Raw genomic sequence first — 21,222 nt, 5'->3', positions numbered from 1 at the left:
CAGCTTACATCTGCCTCTACATTTTAGAGATAACAGGAGGAAAAAATAGGTGTATGGAAATCAGACATGTTGTAGAGTTAGAGCTATCATATTTCACAGGGCTACCTCACTAGATGATCCTTTCTTGGCTCACATCTTGTATGACACACATCCAGCCATAAAGGACTTGATTTTGAATTCCTGGCATCCTCAGCTGGCATTGAGCTGACGAATACAGGTGATTCCAAATAGGTCATTCATTGCTTCTCTTCTTTGGAGACCTTCATTTTCAAAGACTTATGGAAGGTTTATCTTCAAGCATGGGGAGCAGAGGCAGTGTGTTCACTTAATATTAAATAAGCATTTAACACACCAATACAAAGTGTTCTGATAATATATTAAGGACTACCCTGGACATTTTTGCTATAATAGGTTCTGGGAAAGAACAAATTGACATTTGAAAAGCCTAGTGGGTCATCTAACCCATCCATGGGATATGCAGAATTAATAACTATGAGCCCTTGGATATCATCCTGAAAATAAGCTCAGGAACAATAAATAATTTATTGTTTATTGTATATAATAATATATAAATAATTATTTATATATTATTAATATATAAATAATTATAGTTCATTTGTAGTTGCAAGTCTTTCGTTCTTACAGATACATTTGGAACTGGAGCAGAATTTAATAGTGCAAGAAGCACAATAAGAACAGTGGCAAAAAGCTCCTCCTCAGTGTTATCTTTGGACACAGTTGTCTACGTCTAGTTCTGCATAACTCAGCCAATTCTCCCTCTTGCACATTCAGGCATGAAGTTTAAATTCTCAATAGACCACTATAAGCTCTCACTCAAGCTGGTGTAAATCCAGACTAGCTCCTATGATGTCAGAGAATAAAGTTACTCTGAATTTACTGCTGTGTAACTGGGAGTGGATACTGATCTCGTCCACTTTACTTTTTCTGTAAATTACTATGCCAAGTCCTGATGGCCTCACACAGGCAAGAACTCCTGTTTGTCATCAACACAAATTCTAAATGAGCAAACAGTGTTAGGTTGCCCTTTAATCTCTTCTTGGTTTCATAGCTTAGCCACGCACTCCCTGTGTTGGCTGGTCACTCCTTTTGGAGACTGTGGCAACAAGGACTGAGGATGTAGACACTGCATAAAATTATTAAAGTAATTTTCTAGCAGTGTTTCCACCAAAACAGCAGGGTTGCTTGATAGGTCAATGTCTGCTATGTCACCATTCCACACCTCCCCTAAAGAGCTGGGAAATTTTCTGTTTAATATCAGATCTGTCCCCACCTCAAAAGAAAAATCACCCTTCTTTGACAACCTAAAACTCAATTTCTCCAACAGAGCTTATCTGCAGAAAGCTGACAGACTGCTGAGCTCCAACAAGCAACCTGACCCTTGGCATCAGTAGCATGTCACCTAGCTGCATCCCTCCAAAGCCTTTTTCTCTGGGCAGCAAGCTCTAAACTGCAGTACATCTGAAAGGATATAACAGACTCCTTGGGCTTATGCTCCGAAGTGCTATTATGACTGTAGGTACTGCAAAATACTTGTTTGATATATTAAAATAATTCTTTTCATGAGAGTTTATGTTGATTTCTTCCACTTCATTGCTATATACAGAAGGATCCCTTTTCATTAGTTTTATAACAATAGCTTTATTACTCCATGGTTTTTATTACCTGTAAAATTGTTGTAAAATGAAAGATGTTTACAGTTTCAAGATACAGGAAATAGACAGGAAATCTTGAAATTAACACAAAGAAATGTTATGAAATCTAGCTAGTTACTGTCTGTAAAACCTGTAGGTTTGCAACAAGAAAGTAGTGCAGGAAAAAAGTGAATCATGAAGGCAAAGCATAGCTAGATTTAATGCATGCAGCATTATAATTATCTGAAAAACACTTGAACCAAGGACATTAACAATTTGCCCCAATAATTTGTTTTTCAGAAGCACTGAAAACAAAATTTAACTTAAAGAAAGGAAAATAAATCTTCCTAAAGATGGGCCTGAAACTCTGGTCAGATTCTCACAACATGCTTAAATTAATCTACTGGCCGTAACACAAACCACTGTGACTAGAGATTTACAGAAACATGGCATAGTTGCTCTTTTTCCTTGCCTAAATTGTGATAATTTGGTGTTGAAAAAATGCCTCTCACTGGGTCTTGAAGCCCATTGCTATGATGATTGATGATTGCAAAATTGTTGATTGCAACATCTTGAATGTTTTATGTTTAGTTTTAAATGTCTCTGAACTAAAGGGCAAAAGAAAGTTTTCTATGATCTCATGCACTCATTACTTAGATCTGTGGCAAGATGGTCCCAGACTCTTACACAAATGAACTTGCACAATGCTGGAGACAGGACAGCCTGGAGAGGAATCCCACGTGTCAGGGTGCACCCAGGCTATCGGAAGCATGTGGCCTTTGTCAATGGCGCTGGCACCAAAACATTTGGGGAGGTGCCATTTCTGTGCAAACATCTGTGATTGTATTAGGATCAAGTGGTGCTCACAGTGTTGCACACAGCAGTTGATTGGCCATGGCTGTGGCCACCCCTGTGCTTTTCCAGCTGTGCCTGGGGGTGTAGATCACAATGCCGGCTGAATTCTGAGCAAGAAAAGCGGCCTCAAAGAGCCCAAAGCCTCACGGTTTGTCACAAGGACAAATGCACTCTCTGGAATGCCTCTGATGCTGTTTAAGTGTTGCTTAATCAAAAAGAAACTATTCCTAAGTTTAAAAAAACTTTTGCCATTTTTTCTTTGCCCTTGAAGATTCAGATGGAGATGATTTTGTTCAACTATCTTCATCAATTATGTAGTGAGACAGAGGGAAAATAAGTCTAGGAGGGACTTGCTGAATTATTTCTTTGTCTTCCTACTGAGGAAAACCCTTTCCCACACAGTACGTAGAGGATTGCCCTGCTATTTTAGATTGTTTTGCAATGTCAGGCCTAAGCTGGTATCAACAGCAGACAACAACAGCCATCCCAAAACCCCCTTGTGTTTCCTTCACAAACTCCTCACTTCTGGAAGAAGATTTAAGATCTGCAATTCAACTAGAATGTTACTTAACCTATCTAAGTGACTTATGTGATGTCAGAGGTGCTGCGTTTACAATGGCAGCTTCATAACAATTGAGTTTTGCAAAGCAGAGATAAAGAAGCTGATGCTTGTCTGAAAGTTTTCGATGTTTTTTATTACTTTACATATGAATCTAATAATTTTTTATAAACTCTGGGTGACAGAAGAGGCATAGCTGGCTTTTTAATACCAACACTGAAAGAATACACTGCAGGATTATGGTCTAATTTTATTTCTTGACATCCGTTTTATTTAGGGAATGATATATATCTAGCACACTCAGCACCTGCTGTCTTCAGACACAGCAGACTTTTATGTCACTTATTTTGGGTTCCCCCTTAGGCTCTGGAGAGCTGTTCTTCCACTTCAGAATCCCCTTCTGCCATCATTCAGTTTTTATCAGATTCTCACCTAAAACTCCTACCACAGCCGGTTGTGCTGGAGAGGTAAAGAAATAAGGAACAGGTTTCTGTTTCATGTTCTAAGGAACATGCTTTCTGTGCTGGTGAGATACCCCAGGGAGCTCTAGCTCTGGAATTCAGGCTCTGCAAATGCATCATTCCTTTCGTTTTGTCACGTTGCTGTTTGTTTGGTGAAATGTTCAAAATTCAGTGGCACCAGCACACCAACTGGCTTTCCTATATTACAATCTTTGTGAAGGTCTTCACAAACCTGCACACAAAGTCTTTGGAAGTCAAGTTCAAAACAAAACAAGGACCATATCTTTTTCCTTTATGGAATTTTAGGAGGAAAATCTTCCAATTTTAAACTGAAAAGTACTTTACAAAAAATGTTTCAATTAACAAAGCAGTAGCTATTCCTTGCAACTACAATTTAATAAGAATAGCTTTTGCGAAGGACTTGGGTGATGCTGGTGGATTCATTAAGAGCCACAGGAACTGAGAATGTTTCCTGTTTCTCTGCCATGATGCTGCCAGCTCCCAGCTCCCGGCTCTACAAACTATCTACAGCCACAGCTACGGGTTTGGGTCACAAACTCTTCCTGTGAGCTCGTGCTGCAGACGTGCAGCTTCAGGGCTGAGTGCAGCCAGTGGCCTCAGTTCCTCGTTCTGCTTTAGCGTGGCGCTAGTAAGTGGTACATGCCTGGGCTCAGGGGACAACAGCAGCACGCACGCACACTTCAGGGCACAGATTTCTATCCTGAACCATGGGAATAACACAAAGCAGTGCTGTTGTGACTACAGGCAACTTAAGAACACAATTTCAGGTTCTTCACAAAGTTGCAAATACTGGTAATTGCTTTCAAAATGATTCCTAAAAAAGATATTTCTCTGAAAATGGTATCTTTATCACTACTACTCTACTTGTATAAAAAAATGGCTGTGATCTGCATCAGAGAAGTACTAAGGGCAGATCTGCATCAACTCCCTGTGACTGTTCTTCTCAGCAGGCATGTACAGCTGCTGGTCCTCAACTGGCTCAGGGTTCTTCTAGCATATTTTTAGATGAGCAGGATGCATAACTTCAAAAAGAAAACATTTGCCAGACCACACATCATTTCATTTTTGCAGCCCTTATTTTTAATAAACTATTACTTCTTCCACAACACTGCAATCTTTTCCACAACACCACTTTTCCAAAGCGTTGTCCAAGCCTCCTCTGGGCTCTGCAGCAGCCAGGACTGAAATTCTCACATGATTTATTTTCCCAGGCACCTTTGGTTCTCTTGTGGATATTAAAAGAAAGAGTTTTAAATATACCCATATATAAAAGAAAGTATTTATTGACAATTACAGGAAAGTCCTACTATTTGTATTTCTTACATGTGATTCATGATCTTTATTTTAGTTTGAAGATAATGTAATATATTCTGTGTTTCCTCACACAAGAATATGTCCCTTTTGCCTTTGATTTCCTACTGAATCCATTCTACAGTGGGTTTTCAAACAATGATGATACAAAAACCTGAATTTGATTGGGTTTCTGGGAAGATCTGCCCATCAAAGAATGACTACACTGTGTTACTTCTTTTCTTCTATTCTGTGAGTAGAAGGATACACAAAGCAAAAATGGAAATACAGATTCTGAAAGTACTATACTGGTTCAGCTATTTGAAATGTAAACTTTTATTTTATATATTTTTGTATCTGTAGTTATAGACAGGAAAACTTACTTCTTGTTTCCAACAAAGCATTAAAAATAAATTTAATGTTAAAAACTTTAAAAGAGTGTCAGGTATGGCACTTCAAAGTAAAATTTTTTGTAAGTTTAATGTCCAGAAATAGACTTTTTTTTTTCTTTAAATCTTTTCCAGAGTTTATAAAAACCTGTATCCACCATTCATTTCAGGTATGTCTGAAATTTTCAAACACTGCATAAGGAAGCTCCACATAAGTTTGGAGGATACTGCCAACATTTTGTCACCAAAATCTGAATTATCTTACTCGGGAACGTCCTGTAAAGTCTTAATTATGTAAGACTAACTTCTACTCATGGAGGTTATGAGTAACAAAGAAGCACTTCAGTGACTGTACTCAGGTTTGGTGACTGGGGATGTATATATTTTAAGCAATGCTCACAGATGCATAAAAATGTTGGTCACAAAGAACCTCTGGAGGCTGAGCCCTCCCTCCCACTCAGAGCCAGCAAGTTGCTGCCTTACCCATGACTGTGTTTGATGAAGACAATACAGCACTTCCTCTCAGAAAAGACATGAACACCTGAAGTTTCGGCTGGGGTGCTTCTCCGTGTCATGGGCTGAGATCAGCTTCTCTGTGTGAGTTCAACAAGGCACCACAAACCAGGACATGAGATGGTTCCAGTAGGCTGGGCTGGGGGAACAGACTGATTGCAGTGCTCAGCCACTGGCCACAGTCTGTACAGTTGTCAGTTTTATTTCAAAGAAATATTTGTACATTTTTAAGGCCAAGAGACCATTCCATAGAAAGATCAGACTGTCAGCATAGATTCTTACTGTAAGCTGATAGTCCAAGGCAAGATAGATATTTTGGAGAACACACCAAGTTCTTAAGGCTCAACTGCACTTTATTAGGTAGTTTCAGTGGTTAATTAACCTCATTACACAAACTGTGCCTCTAATTTTTATTCTAAATTCTTCTGGCTCTATCTCTTCGACACTGCATTTTGCTAAAAATGTGTTAGCCAGGGCAATTCAACATAAGAATTTCATGTTTATGCCCTGATAGTACCAGATAGCAAGATCGCATTTTATGTGCTTTATCTTATGGCCAAAATCCTATTTAAAGTAGAGATTTGTCTGATTGTGGCTTGTTAGATAAACGTCCCTCTATCAGAAATGTTATCACATAGATCCCCTGCAATCTCAAGAGCACACACATGTGCACGTGCATACAGTCACAAATGCACAAGTATTTGGTTTCTTGGAATGATTTATAACTTTCAAGAAAGATTTTTATCATTTTGCAATTTGCAAATTTCATCTTTTATCATTCGCAAAATACAGACAATCAAACCACAGTAATGGAACAGCCAGCGATCACACAGGAGCACTTTTTTAAAAAAAAGTTATCTTTTATCTTTTCTGGCCCCATGCACAATTATAGAGCAGTTTTCATGGTGTTGACTCAAGTAATTTGCATCTTAGAAGTCAGATTAATACCCAAATAATTTAAATTAGTATTTTGCTGAAGGAAGGATCAACCAACTTGTCCATTTCTCACTAAACGTGCTCAATGGAGATTTTAATTTCAAAACCAGGAGTTTTAGGTCTATGTGTATCTTACATCTCCCATAAGGAGCAGTTATAATATGGACACAGGGGAGCTGGGTGGCAAATGGGAATGTAATCCACAAGCTGCATCACCAGCAAAGCCTATTCTCTATGTCATTACTGCTAAATCTGCTTCCTTCAACAGTTTCTTCCTTGTATCAAAAATTGTGTGGCCAGCAGGACCAGGTCAGTGATTGTCTGCCTGTACTTGGCACTGGTGAAGCCACACCTCCAGTCCTGTGTCCATTCCTGGGCCCCTCAGGACAAGAAAGACACTGAGGTACTGGAGAGTATCCAGAGAAGGGCAGCAAAACTGGTGAAGGCTCTGGAGCACAAGTCCTGTAAGGAGAAACTGGGGGAGCTGGGGGTGTTCAGTCTGAAGAAGAGGAGGCTCAGAGAAGACCTTACCACTCTCTACAACTGCCTGAAAGGAGGGTGTTGCCAGGTGGGGGTCAGCCTCTTCTCCCTGGTGACCAGTCACTGTATGAGAGGAAATGGCCACATACTGCTCCAGCGGAGATTCAGGCTGGACATCAGGAGGAATTTCTTCACTGAAAGGGTGGTTAAACAGGTTGCCCAGGGAGTTGGAGGAATCACCACCTCTGGAGGTGTTTAAGAAATTACTGGACGTGGCACTGGACCATGAGGACCATGGCCTGGTTAACATGGTGATGATGGGTCAAAGGCTGGATTCCATGACCTTGGGGGTCTTTTCCAGCCTTAACAACTCTATGACTTTATGATTCTATTCAATGATATTTCCCAGACATGAATGAAATATCACATAATCTTCATACCTTTTATTTAGATGCATGCAGATTCTAAGGAATAAGTTGGATATGATAACATACATCTTAATAACATAATAATAATAACAAATGATCCCTTATTGTCTCAACCTTTCTGTAATGATTGCTCTGCTGAAAGGGAAGGTGGCCTGCTAGCTGGGTCATACTTTATAAAAAATTCTCACACACTTCTACAAAAGTTATATTACAAGGGTGAACCCATCCTTAACATATTTCTAAGGAGGGGTTTTTTTAGGAATTTTAACCTAAATTAAAAGTCTAACTCCAAGATTTATTTTAACAGGAGGAAACAAAGACTCCTAACAATGTGGAAAATTTCATCTGCAGTAGTGAGTAAGGTGTTCATGAAACTCTGTGTATTTCCTTAAAGGGTAAAAGACAAACAGATCTTATAGGAAGGTAAAAAAACAGTGGACATAATATGCCTGGTGTTCTGAAGAAAACAGTTGACGAATTGAGTTGAGGTGTGAAAATACACTCTCACACAAAGAAAGCCAAAATATATTCAAACAGTTCTTGCGGTTGGATATTCCTGTAAAAGAGTGTTTTTGTTTGGATGAGTAATGGATTTGTAATAGGATGTTATTGTAGGCTTCATTTGTGTTTAGTTTTAGGCTTCTTTATGGCATAGAGAGTAATGCTTTGATTCTTGCAATTGTGTGATCCTTTGCATTATCTGCTTGTCATGATCATTAGCATAAAATCACCAAGTAGATAAGGACCAAGGCTGTTTAAATAATGCAGAGGTAGTTCTTAGCTAGTCTTGTTTGCTTCTTTGTCTTTTTTTAATCAGCACATGCAGATTTTCTTTCATAAGTTAAAATCAAATCTGAAATTGTGGCTGGACATAAATTTCTCATAATTTCTTGAGATGCAAAACCATGATGGCAGAATGGAGCATCCAGTAGAAAGATGATCCCAGGAGTTAATCATCTTAATTACATTTTATTCTCCTGTTCCATTTCTCAAACTCCACTTTCCGGTGATTAGATTTTATTATGCCTTTATGGAAAGGTCAAAAACCTCACAGCCCCAAATAGCTGTTCAGTGTTTAAATCTCTATCCATGGTAATCTTCTCTTCTAAACTTGTGAATTTAATTCCTTACATATAATGGGACTTGCCTTGTAGTTTTTACTCCATTTTATTGTATTTTTATCTTTTTCTCAAAATTCCATTTTCCTTCTGAAATGTAACTTTTACACTTTTACATAATGTTTTACACTCAGCATTACAAGTATAGGTGCCGACACTTCTCTGCCATGTTTCTTATCTCCAAGATGTTTGCAAATGCCTGTGGGAGATTTGCTTTCTTGTCATTGGAGCTCCTCTGAGCATTCACCTCGAGGCAATTACCACAGATTACTAAATATGCCTCTGTGCAACTGCTTGCCAAGACAGTCTCCCATCCTCAAAGGAGAGCTTGCAATTTTTGCTCCCTGTGTATTATTTTCTATTTAGTTTCATTAAAATACATTGTGCTCATCATGACAACCTAATTAAGCCATTCAGCTTGCACAACACAGGCAACTTTTCTACCTTATTCACTACCCTGGCCAATTTCTCTGTCACCTGCACACATGATTAACACAGATGCAGTGTCAGTGTCTAGAATGATCTTTCATCAGATGGAACCACTCTGTAGTGAGCAGACTAAAATAGGCCAGCCTTTTTTCCTATGTTCCTAATTTTAACAGCTGCATTTTGTATCTATGAGTGACCCAGGCTTCAATCCTTTCCATATTAATTCCCTGTAGTACGAGCTTTTCAAATAAATCATGATGTGGTTCTAAGTTAGTATTGCAAGTTTCAGACAAAACCCAGCCTTCTGGGAAATAAACTTTCCTGTAAATGGTGTGTAGATGGGAACAAATGGGGATTGATGTCATCTTATTCAGGTTCCTCCTTTACTTCCAACTAGAAAGGTCCAAGAGGAGTGTCCTGGCTCAGCAGTGGGTCAAGTGTTTGCCATTTTCATTTCTTCATGCTGAAGAATGTGCCCTGTCTGTAGTGACCAAGCTCAGAATTAATTAGTTCAGAGGGTTGTCTGTACCTCCTTCCTCAATTGTACTGTTCTGGCAGCATTCAAAAACTCATATAGTTCCAGTCATTTACTAGAATTTAGTTTTACATCCTAATTAGATATTGCTTTAAAATGTGGCAAGAAGTATTAGATCTGCACATGTGTTGTATTGTATTATTTGAGCAGTGAAAACTGATAAATACTGCAGCTGCAGAGCCAGGCCTGAGCATGCTAGGTGTTAAACAAATGCAAATAGAAGTAGTAGTCTTCGTCCAAGGGATTTATGTAGCCCCAAAACATAGGTATCTGTCCTTTTGCTCCATATATCCTTTCTAGTACTCTCAGCTCTTCATAATATTTCTCATTAGTAATCTTGCACTTTAATGCATCAGGCTCATTACATGTGAAGCTATCTAACAAAATGCAAGAAATCGACCTCACAGAAGATAAACACAAAGGATCTCGTCTTCTGTAGTGCAAAACATGCTCTGGCCAATTCTGAAAGCCTCTGAGGTGCTTTGTTGCAGTGTCTACTCAGGACTTTCAGCATCTCTGAAGAAGTCCTTGAACCCTGCCAGGTGGGGTTCAATAAATAGCTAGCTGTATATTAATTAAAGTACCCTGAGAGTGAGAAAGTCTTGGCACAACATGAACATAAAAGAGCCAAGTACTCACCTAAGGTAAATGGCTATGTTCCCATCAAAAACAGTGATGCCAATTTATACCAGTTCAAGATCTATCGATAAATGTTCCTACATCTGTACAGCTGTAGAGGTGTATCCACCCTGAGCAGTGCAGTCAGACACAGACATCCAAGGCAGTTTGACTGCAGCAGTAGCAGCAGAGAGCATCCCCCCTGCAGCAGCTGCTGTCTCCAGCTCTGTGAGGGGATCTGCAGGACACCCCACCGTGGCAGCCAGGGACACACCTCTACTGCTTTCAGGTACATCACTGTGATTTCCAAGAGTTTTCAGGCAGACTTGGGTAACAGAGAAATAGAGTTTAAATGGCCACTTGTAATTTTGTTTTCTACATCATATTAAGGGAGCAGAGTTATGCTGTCAATTGAAACAGTCAGAAGGTCTGCCAGCCTTACAGAAACCATCCAGCTGAAGTATCTGAGTGCTGCCTTCTTCTTGGCCCAGAACAGCTATAAAAACTTAATATTCATGGTGGGAGAAAGATCTTAATAAAAATATTTGGCATTAAGTCTTAAACAGCAGTAGCTTTTCCTGAGGTCCTTACTTCCTTAAATGCTGTCAAACCTCATAGATTAATTGGGAAAAAATGTAGTGGAGCAGGCAAGGTTATCTTAAGGCAACATCAGAGAGGGAAATTAGAGATTTATGCTAGCTGTTACCTTCGACTTGGAGGACAAATTAGGTGACCTAAGCTGTTAGAACATTTTTCAGAGGTAACTGTCAAGTGGTCTTTTAAACTACACACCTGTCCTGTTAAATACAGAAATCTTTCATGTTGTGGGTAATATGGCTCAGCAATGTAGCTAACAAAGGGAAACTGATACATTTAAAATTGTGCTGCTCTCTGGCTCTTTTAATGTGTTTTTACACTGACAGCTCTGGCAGTAGAGGGGGTGTGGGTATGGGCCTCAGCATCAGCTGAGTGTGCTTCAAGGGCTAATGAGGCTGGTGGAGAATCCAGGCTTTGGGCTGATGTTCTAGAATAAATGTAGCACAATGGCATGTATAATGTAGTGTAAGGGCTTCAGTGGGTCGGGGAAATATGATCCATGAGTAGTCTGCCCTTCACTTACCTTGTCGAATCGAGCTTCTCCTTCAGCGTGGGCTATAAGCAGCCCTGCTGCCTGTGGCTCTTTGCTAACCCCACGCTGTTTGTGTTTAGTCAGCTGTGAAAAGGGACCGAGAGAATAGTTCCTGCAGTGCAAGGTGTTAATATCAGTCTCCCACACACATCCACTTTGAGACAGAACCAAATTTCCTTTTAAAGGCTCTTCAACTTAAAGGTGAGCAATGTGAATCACTGTTTCACCCAGAGTAGGTGTAATTTCTTTTCACTTGACTTACATGACAGCAACCAAACTCAGATATCACTAATATCTTCTTACTCTTCTTTCTATTCAAGTTTAAAAGTTTTATGAAGGCTTTGCTGTAAGTTTGAAGCAAGAAGCTGATCTATGAAAGCATTTTGCTAGTTTCCCTTCAACTGCTACAGCTAACAAAACCCGAATATAGCTAGAGTTGTTCAAGCAAAATGCATGTCTTTCATCAACATGTCTTGGTTTGGGGAGATGGTTTAAATCTACTGGAAAGAGAACTCTTGCTGTGGTACAAGAAAAAGCCTCCAGCAGAAAGGTTTGTGATTGTAATTTCAGAGGCATGTCTCTTCAGGTACAGCCTAAGTTCTACTAGCCATTAAGGTTTAATGATAAAATTAATACACCCTATAACATCTGTGTTCAAGTTTTATTAGAGGCTGTCAGTGTAAGCAGTAATTTAAGTGCTGTTAAAAAATTAATGTTATTATGTTTCAATAGGCAGTTTAAAAAGGAAAAGCACTCATATAGACAGACAAAGGCAAGAGTTTAAAAGGTCAGGGTTTCAACTAATATAAGTACCACTGCTCCATGTACTACAGCAGAGTGATAGCAACAGACACTTGTTGAAAATCTGGCCTTATTTTAAAATTAAAGAATCCATTCAATGGGTATGTCATTAGGTGGGACATCAGGAAGAATTTCTTTACTGAAGGGGTTGTTAAACATTTGAACAGGCTGCCCAGAGAGGTGGCCGAGTCACCATCCCTGAAACTGTTCCGGAAACAACTGAGTGTGGCACTTAGAGCTGTGGTTTAGTTGACAAGGTGGAGATCAGTCAAAGGCTAGACTAGGTCATGTTGTAGTCCTTTCCAACCCAAATGATTCTGTGATTCTGTGATCATGAGACTCAAGAGACAGTGGTGTAAGGGGTGAGGCAACCGACAGATCTTTTTTCTTCCCTCCACTTCCAATCTACCTTAGATCTCACCACTCCCAACACGAATTACTTTGTTTTTCTTATAACGAAAGAGATTTTTTCTTCCCTTCCCCCCACCCTGGTAAAACCCTCAAGTAAACAAATCTTTCTTGGTTTTATCCTAAAATGCTTGTATGATATCACCTCTTGCTGTAAAGTTCAGTGCTAGCCTTGAGGTACAGGATAGTAAAAACTCTGTTTGACACTACTGGCATTTTAGAGCGGGACAATAATGCATCCTGGTTCCCCTGCTTTAAAACAGATGTCTTTTTGGTAGTAGAGATATACCACAGTCTGTGTCCCTGCTGAAAGCAAATCCCTCAGCAAACGGACTTCTTGTTATGGCCTGTGACAATGTACAGCACTTCCTAATCTGGGGAAGAAAGTAATAAAAAGATGGGTGAATGCCCATCCAACTCTCTGTTTGTTCGAAAAATCTAGATAAGAATGTTTTAAAAGATGAACTCTTAATTGGCACGTTTCTCAATAATTTAAGAAGGTTAAATGCATGATAAAATGTTTAAGAGGATGGGATTTTCTTCCGTTTTTTTTTACCTTTAAGCTACCAGGAAGGCTGATTTTCTTATAACTTTGCTCGAGGAGCCATTGGAGACCTTACATGTTCACTTTGAACCTTTTCTGCCCTGAAGAAAGACAGAGAGATAAATTTTCTCCTGAGTATTTTTCAGTAATTGAGTTAAAAGTCAAAATCAAACAGTGCAAAACTCACCTTCCCTCTCATTACTGAGGATTTATTTGCATAGATTTTTCTGCTGTCATAATTCCCTCCTCTTCTCTGTCCAGAAGTCTGGAGACTCTGAGGAGTCACGTAGGAAAGGGTGATAAGAGATGAATTGTCATTACGGCACAAATGCATAGATCCAGAGATAAATATGTCATCTGATCTTTACACTTTCAGCCAAGGAAAAAGAACATAAACCAAACCTTCACCTCCTCCTTTCATAATGCATTATTAGTAACAGTACCTTTTATTCTGTAGGGTTCTTACATGTGCCCTTCATTATTCTGAAAGAATAGCACAAGATTAGCTTGATTTGTCATTTATGTTGTTCCCCGGCCTTAAAAAAATGTTGTCTTTTAATCTACCCCACTGAAAAAAAAAGTTGAATGAAGTTCTAAATGAAATAGTTGCCATTGCCTCAAGGCAGCAACAATGTAAATGCTAACAAGTTATTCTGGTTTTACATGTCTGTTCACCTTTATAGAGATTCTACCACTTCTGCATCTCATACTGCATGTGTTAATGCTTGGGAAGTTCTTTTGGGCCCTATAAAAAATCCCATAATACTCTTGAATGTAAACTGAAATACTTTCCTCTAATTCTCTGATGCCTATTTAATAAGCATACTCTCTCTCTGCACATTTATGCAGTGCCCAGTTTTGCCACCCATACACAGTCTCCCATTTCATAACCTTTTTTTTTTTCTTAATTCAGTACAATAGCTTGGATTGTGACAATTGCTTACTCAGTTTTAGAGAAAGTTAAAACACAATATCCTTCTGTAAGACCAGCCCACATCTTGAATCCGTATGTTTGAGTGTGTAAGAAAATTGGATCTGATGCCCCCACCATGAACAAATTAAGGCAAGAAAGGGTGACGGTGGTGATAGGAAGAGCAAGAAGCAATCCAGGGTATAACTGTACCTTTTAGAGTGGCTTAATCAATGCAAAACTCAGAGAAAAGATGCTATGCTTCATTATGACCTGATGCATAGTACATTTCCCTCTTTTCCAGTTCAGGTCAGAATATTCTTACTTAGGGCTGACAAATAAATTTACAATCCAGGCCATTTAGTTCACAACCTGTCAGAGTAAGAAACCTCCCAGAAGTAAGAAAAGCTTTCTTTCAGCTGAAGTAAATTTTCATCAAAGCCTCTGGATCCAAACTGGTTCTTACTGAAGTAAAAGCCACAACATCTGCTGCTATCAGCACCCAAAGGTTTCACCCAGAAGTGAGAACCAACTGCTTGCCACAGCCAAACCCCTTCATGCCCAACACCAGAGCACCCTGAGGACTTCCGCCAGAGCCACCCAGCTCCAGGCAGGCTTTGGCTGTCCAGAGCATCTATGGCAGTGCTACCAAAATATTCTCAAATTTTTTCAGAGGCTAATTAAGTAACAAGCAGACTACAAATTCTTCTGGTGTGAAGGGCTGCAGAGAACAGCAACACCAGGATCTTCCTGTCAGTCATGGTAGCTGCCTGCAAGCTACCAGGGGATCTAAGCTGTTGCAGCTTGCACACAGGTGAGGACAGGCTGGAAAAGGGACACTTAAAAGTTCAACCAAATGACATATTCGTCCAGGCAGCTGTGGCCATGACCAGATATCTCCACAGGACCCACTTGTTAATGATCTCACACTAGATTTTAGCATGGGAAGAGACAGATTGCAATTAGAAACATTGAACCTGTTCTTGATCTCTCTCCTGCAAAGCAAGAAAGCAGTTCAAGGGTTGCAATGGCTGGAGAGGGAGGAGCTGGCACTGGGAGAGGTGGCTGGACCCAACCGAGGTTTCATAGGCTCAGGAATGAAAAATAACAAGGGAAAGAACAGGTTTCATGTTAACAGAGCAGCTGGACTTAAAGCCTGAAAAATTTCAGGGCTTATTTTTCCTTCTGTTTATACAAAATTTACAATGCTAACACAACTGTATTTTTGTATGTCGTGCCTCTCAGCTCTGTTTATAATTTGACCATCATTTTCCATCCTGGCTGATTAATATTAGGCTGTTAAAATCATGCTCAGATGTCTAAAGAAACATTCTCTTTCTTTATTGTTGGAAGTGGTGAACTCTTGCCTTCCCCTATGGCATGTGTAGGATGGTTTTGCCTTTCAGCAGACTCTTAAGGCAAAGTAAAACACTTTCCCATCACATAAGAGTCTCAGAAATAAGGCTCTTGAGGATATCCTGTTGGAATAGAGGTGCTGCTCTTGCCCTGTTTCAGTGCTCCAGAAGAGTCAGCCTGTTAGCTTGGAATCATGGACTCCCATCAGTTTGGGTGGAAAGGGGATCATCTGCCCCAGCCCTTGCGCAGAATGCGGCCAGTTGCAAAGCTGGGACAATGCTTCCTCCCTCTTCTCCCACCAGGTATTTGCAGGGAGCCACAGGGTCTCTGCTTCTCCAGGCTGAACCAATGCTGTGCCCCCATCCTCTCCTCAGACAGGGTGGGCTCCAGTCCCTGCAATGCACCTGTGGGACCTGCTCCCATCCCATCCACTCTCTCCTGTCCATGGCTTCTGCCGCAGGGGCTTTGTCCAGCCCTGGAACAGCAGCTGCCCACTGGCACATTGACCATCACTCCATTCCTACCCACTTCATCCCACAGCAGCTCAATTTCGTTGCCTGTTCCACATGCAGGGAATAGGAAGTGCCACTAAAATCCAAATCATCTTTGCTGAGGACTAAAAGATCCCATCTACATGAGTGATCTGAGTCTATGCTTCTATAACTTGTTCCCAAATGTTTGCTCATGCCGTCTGCTTCCACAGTGACTGCCTACAGACTCACCACACATACCCTGCTTTCATCTGAGTGATTCACCATCAAAATGTCCTGATCAAGATCATGTTCTAACAATGGTCAGGAAAACATTGTTTTATGCATTTGTCACTTTCTCTGTAAGATAACACCCTCTCCTTAGTTCAGCTGGATCAGAAGGATGAATGAATTATTAATCTGGGAAGCGTTCAGATCTGGGGGAGGGGAGAAGCACCGACATTAATGAATTATCTTATGAATACAATATAAATTATTCAGCAGCTATACATCCTTCTCACAAAGGAAATCAAATATTTTTGGCTCTAGTAGGCTTGCAGATTCCTAAACAGAGAGGGAAAGAAATAAAAATCCTAAAACATAAATGCAAACAAAAAATGTAAGTAACAGTGATTTTAAAGACCTCATTGGCAAAGGTTGCCCATGTCACATTTTACTGTAACTGTGATTTTGTCCACCATTTTAGGGGAAAAAAAGGTGTTCCTTTTCTTAAGATAGACACTTGTGCAGCTCCAGTTTTACTTGGGTAAGTTCATTTCATTGTATTTATTTATTGCCTTTTGTGTGTATGTGTGTGTGTGTGTAATGAAATCTCATGCATTCTATAAAATGCCAACTTTCATTAATTAGAACAAAACACCTTTAAGATTAAAATTGTATTCCTGCCTGTGGTAATTTTACCATGAGGCTAATAAAGCCAGAACTCAATCCTAAAATTTCAGAAACTGGGGGAATGCCTATACACAGAATTTTGAACCCACTGGACTTACTGTTTTCTTTTTCGAGCTCACGCTCTTTCACAGCTGTAAAGGCTTGTAGTTTAAAACAGAAGGGCAGCTTGTGTGAGTTAGGCAAGTGAGGTCTTTCTGACTGAATCGAAGATTTTTTTTCTTTCTTTATAAACCCTAGGGGAAAAAAAAATCCCCAAACATTCCTTCCTACTTTATTTTGTTAGCTACCATATCTCCCACTCATTGGTGTACTTCTGCAAGGAAATTGTTCTGCCAAATGCAAGTAAAGTGTACTGAAAGTACTTAACTGATCTGTTGATGGATCATGTAAGTACTCCCTTTAAAGGGGTACTAACTGTAGAGATGATTATAAGCATTTTAAGGGACTCTCTTTTTATTGACAGCATTGCTCAATATTAGCAACCCATTTTACGAGCAATACAATCATGCAAATGAAATGCTTACATTCACTGCAAAACAAAAAAGTTCGAAATTCAGTTTAGAGTGTGAAAGAACAAATTAGGTATCACCTACAAGATGCCCTTTTCTCTCTCAGTCACTCTTTCATACTCTGGGACCACCTCCAGGCAGAACATCATGCCTGAAACCTGGCCTCAGCTTCATAATAAAGACCTGAAATTTGCTTTGCATGTTATTCTGCAGAAAGAAAACAGGGACAAGCCCTTTGGCTGCTGTAAATGGAGACAGCTACATTGGCTGTAGCAGGCCTCTGCTGCACTGCACTCCTTCTGGAAATGCTTCCTACTGTTTGAAGCATTTCTGATGCAGCGGAAAAGGAAGGGGAGAGCCTGGGACATTATTTGGGTACCTTTTCTCTTCGCTGTCTCCCAGAAGTCACTTCGGATTGATCCACCTTAGGAAAAATACATTGCTTTAATTACATTCATTAGTAATGTGATGTTTTAACCTCTTTTATACCATCATAAATTCTTGTACCTTACCCAAACTCTGTTTATTTTATCCCTTGTTTAAGAGAAGGCATACTGCTGCAACTACCTCTACACGATTAAAGTTTCATTTTAAATGATTCTTAATAAGAAAACTAAACCTGCAACCATTCTAGTTCACCATTCTAGTTAGTTCTAGGCAAGGCCCCTGTTTACCTTTGCTTGGGCATACCTTTGAGGGGAGAGTAGGATAGCACTTTATCTGAGAAGGGTGTTGTGTTGTTGCATGAGCTCGGCCCTCGATGGCTGGTTGCAAACACCTCCATGGGTGACCTCACGCTGACCTGCAGAGTAGGGCAGGGGTGAGACCTGGGCACACAGTGTTCCACGACAGCAACCCAGGAGACTTGCCCTGTCTTACTCCAGCACACCTACCCAGCTGCAGGATTTGTTCTACCACTTGATCCTCCATGACAGGATCCTTGAGGAAGCACATCCTTCTCTCAGGCAAATGTGTCTGCACACACATGTGCACCAGCTCCCCACAGTCTTCTCCAGGTTCAGAAACAAAATGATGTAGTCAGCGATGCTAAAGTACAGATTGAGTGTGTAGCTACATTTCAAGTTGTTTTGGGTTTGATTGAGTTTTTGTTGTTTTGTTTTAATAATGTAACCTGATGACAGTGTGAGGGGTTTAGTTTTAGAATCATAGAACCAATAGAATCAAAAGGTGGGAAAAGACCTCCAAGGTCATCAAGTCCAACCTTTGACTGATCACCACCTTGTCAGCCAGACCATGGCACTGAGTGCCACGTCCAGTCCTTTCTTGAATACCTCCACAGAAGGTGACTCCACCACTTCCCTGGGCAGCCCATTCCAATGATTAACAACTCTTTCTGTGAAGAAATTCTTCCTGATATCCAGCCTGAAAATCCCCTGTCACTGCTTAAGGCCATTTCCTCTTGTCCTATTGCTAGTTGCCTTTATCTTAGAAATAAGAAGAGGAAATTTCTTCTCTACAATTCTGTCACTACAATGTCTTCCAAGAAAAAACAGAAACCTCAAGATAAAGCTCATTTGCTACTCTCAAAAAGAAAGAAAAGCATCAAGAAATCATTGTTGCTCTGTTCTTAGGTTTGGTAAGCCAGGGACTGAACACAGATTAATCCCAACCTTTGCATTCTGATTACTACTGAGAAGTAAAGAGTACGTGGCCACAACTGGATGGGTGTTAATAAGGTGTCGCACTAAACAAAGACATCTTGCAATGCATCTGGAACAAATCTGTTCTATTTGAATTGACAGGATGAAGTAAAGGACTGTTGGCACCTTGGTCCTGATTATTTCAGTGGAATCTTTGCGAGGGAAAAGGCTAACGTGAGGTCCAGGGCATTTGGCTTAAAATGAGGCATGTTTGTACGTTGTGTCTGTGTGTTTGTTGGCATGTGCAAATACATAACAAAAAAATGCACTTATGGTTGTGAGCCCTCAAACACTACTGAAAAGTAAGTAATTTCATGGGTTCGTTTTGGCTGATAAATCTGGTGACAGCTTTGTTGGTTTACAGCAATTTGTAGACTTAGTAAGAGAAGATAACACCAAAGTTAATCACCCCACCAGAAAGATTCAGGCAATTGGTGCCTCTGCAAGCCACCAGGAAGCTTCCATGGAAGCTCATCCTTACAGAACACAAGCGGGTTATCTTCTCCTGGCACTGGGCAAATGAAAGAGATAGAAAGTAACTATACTCTTTTCAGTGACCACAAATGCTCACATGGCTCTGGCTTGCAGATAAATCTTTCTAGCTGGACTACTCATTATTCTCACAAAAGTAAACACAAACACTGATGAGTGCAAGCATAGACTGTTATGGAAATTCTGTGATATCTGAAAATCTTGCAGCTGCTTGTACTCCCAATTAAGTCCAAGTTCATCTGGAGGGACTAGAATTTGTAGAACTGAGAGTCCAAAAGACTTTTTAAAAGCCCCCAAGTCAGTGTTTTCTCTATCTGGACAGTAACAGAGCAATCAGCTTGAAAAATTACAGGGTCTCTCACCTAATCTTGAAGCTGATTCTGTGAACACTTAGTACTGAAATTAGATGTCATTTTAGGTGGTATCTTTTTAACCTGATGGGACCCCTCTCTTGCAAAAATCCTTTGCATATTGGTTTAAGTATTTTTGCTTCAGGGTAATTTCAGTATCCTGCCCCTTTATGTTCTAATAGGGAAGCAAGTGAACAAACGTGCAACTATGCCATGGTGAGTATGTAAAGACACTGCTCCTACTCTTACCACAGAGGGATTGATCTAAATTTGTTAACATAGAGACATGGAAAACATTGCAATTAGCATTACACTAGAACTCTAAAAAAAATACTGGTTTTCCACATAACCTTTCTTTCAAAAGCATTTAATTTTTGATAATGTATATATGTTTATATTCAATTCAAAGTTTTTCTTAAAAAAAAAAAAAGAAACATAGTAAATTTAATAACTATAAACCCAAGTGTACTTTCAGTTCCACTTCTTTTATATTTATGAAAATTCTGGGCTCACCTTGCATATCTCAGTCATGTTTTCTCCAGTCTTTCATGGCTGACAGAGTTAGAAATTTATTTTAGGTAAGTTAGATAGCATTAAATGGTTAGCAACCTTAAAAAATTTTTTTAAAAACCACCCCAAAACAAGTAAAAGCTTAGGGATGACATGTTAATTCTATTCTATGGGTAAACAAATATTTTACAGTGAGGAATTTTATGTAAATGATTCAAAATATTGCAAGTTGACTCACAGTTTTGCATCCTTCATTACAAAATTTTAATTTAATTAAAATAAAATATTTCTTGAAAAGTAAAGAACAAAAGATCCTAGTACAGAAAACACAAAGCAATGTAATCAGTTATGTTCTTTTAATATTAATCAAGAAAAAAGAAATAAAAAAATCCAGCAGCCTACACAGAGCCAATTACACAGAAAAATCATAAGCAACTGCAGCCTGTGAAATGTTGCCAGTCACAAATTTACCATGACACAATGCAGAGGAAGCTATAGTTTAAAGCCCAAGCTGTCAAACCTGATTTTGGAAGTCTCAAAATATGTAGTTAAACTTTGTGACATTAGGAAGATATTCAAGGGAGATGGCCAAGAGGCACACAGGAATTGCCTCATTCCTATTATCTCCCCTAACTTGTGTTTCTAATACAAACATTAAAGGAAATGCTGAAGTCAATGAGAAAAAAACCCAGCACTGTAGGATTCAGTTAAAAGAAGGAACCGTGGCATATGTGTGATGTGATTTGGGGAGGGAGGGAAGGAGGGAAGGAGGGAAGGAGGGAAGGAGGGAAGGAGGGAAGGAAGGAAGGAAGGAAGGAAGGAAGGAGGGAGGGAGGGAGGGAGGGAGGGAGGGAAGGAAGGAAGGAAGGAAGGAAGGAAGGAAGGA

Source organism: Corvus kubaryi, unplaced genomic scaffold (assembly GCF_017639235.1).
Source record: "Corvus kubaryi isolate FWS band 111438036 unplaced genomic scaffold, C.kubaryi_AGA036_p1.0 133, whole genome shotgun sequence".
Lineage (NCBI taxonomy): Eukaryota > Metazoa > Chordata > Aves > Passeriformes > Corvidae > Corvus > Corvus kubaryi.
The sequence above is the reverse complement of the archived record's forward strand: the minus strand, read 5'-3'. Positions refer to the sequence as shown.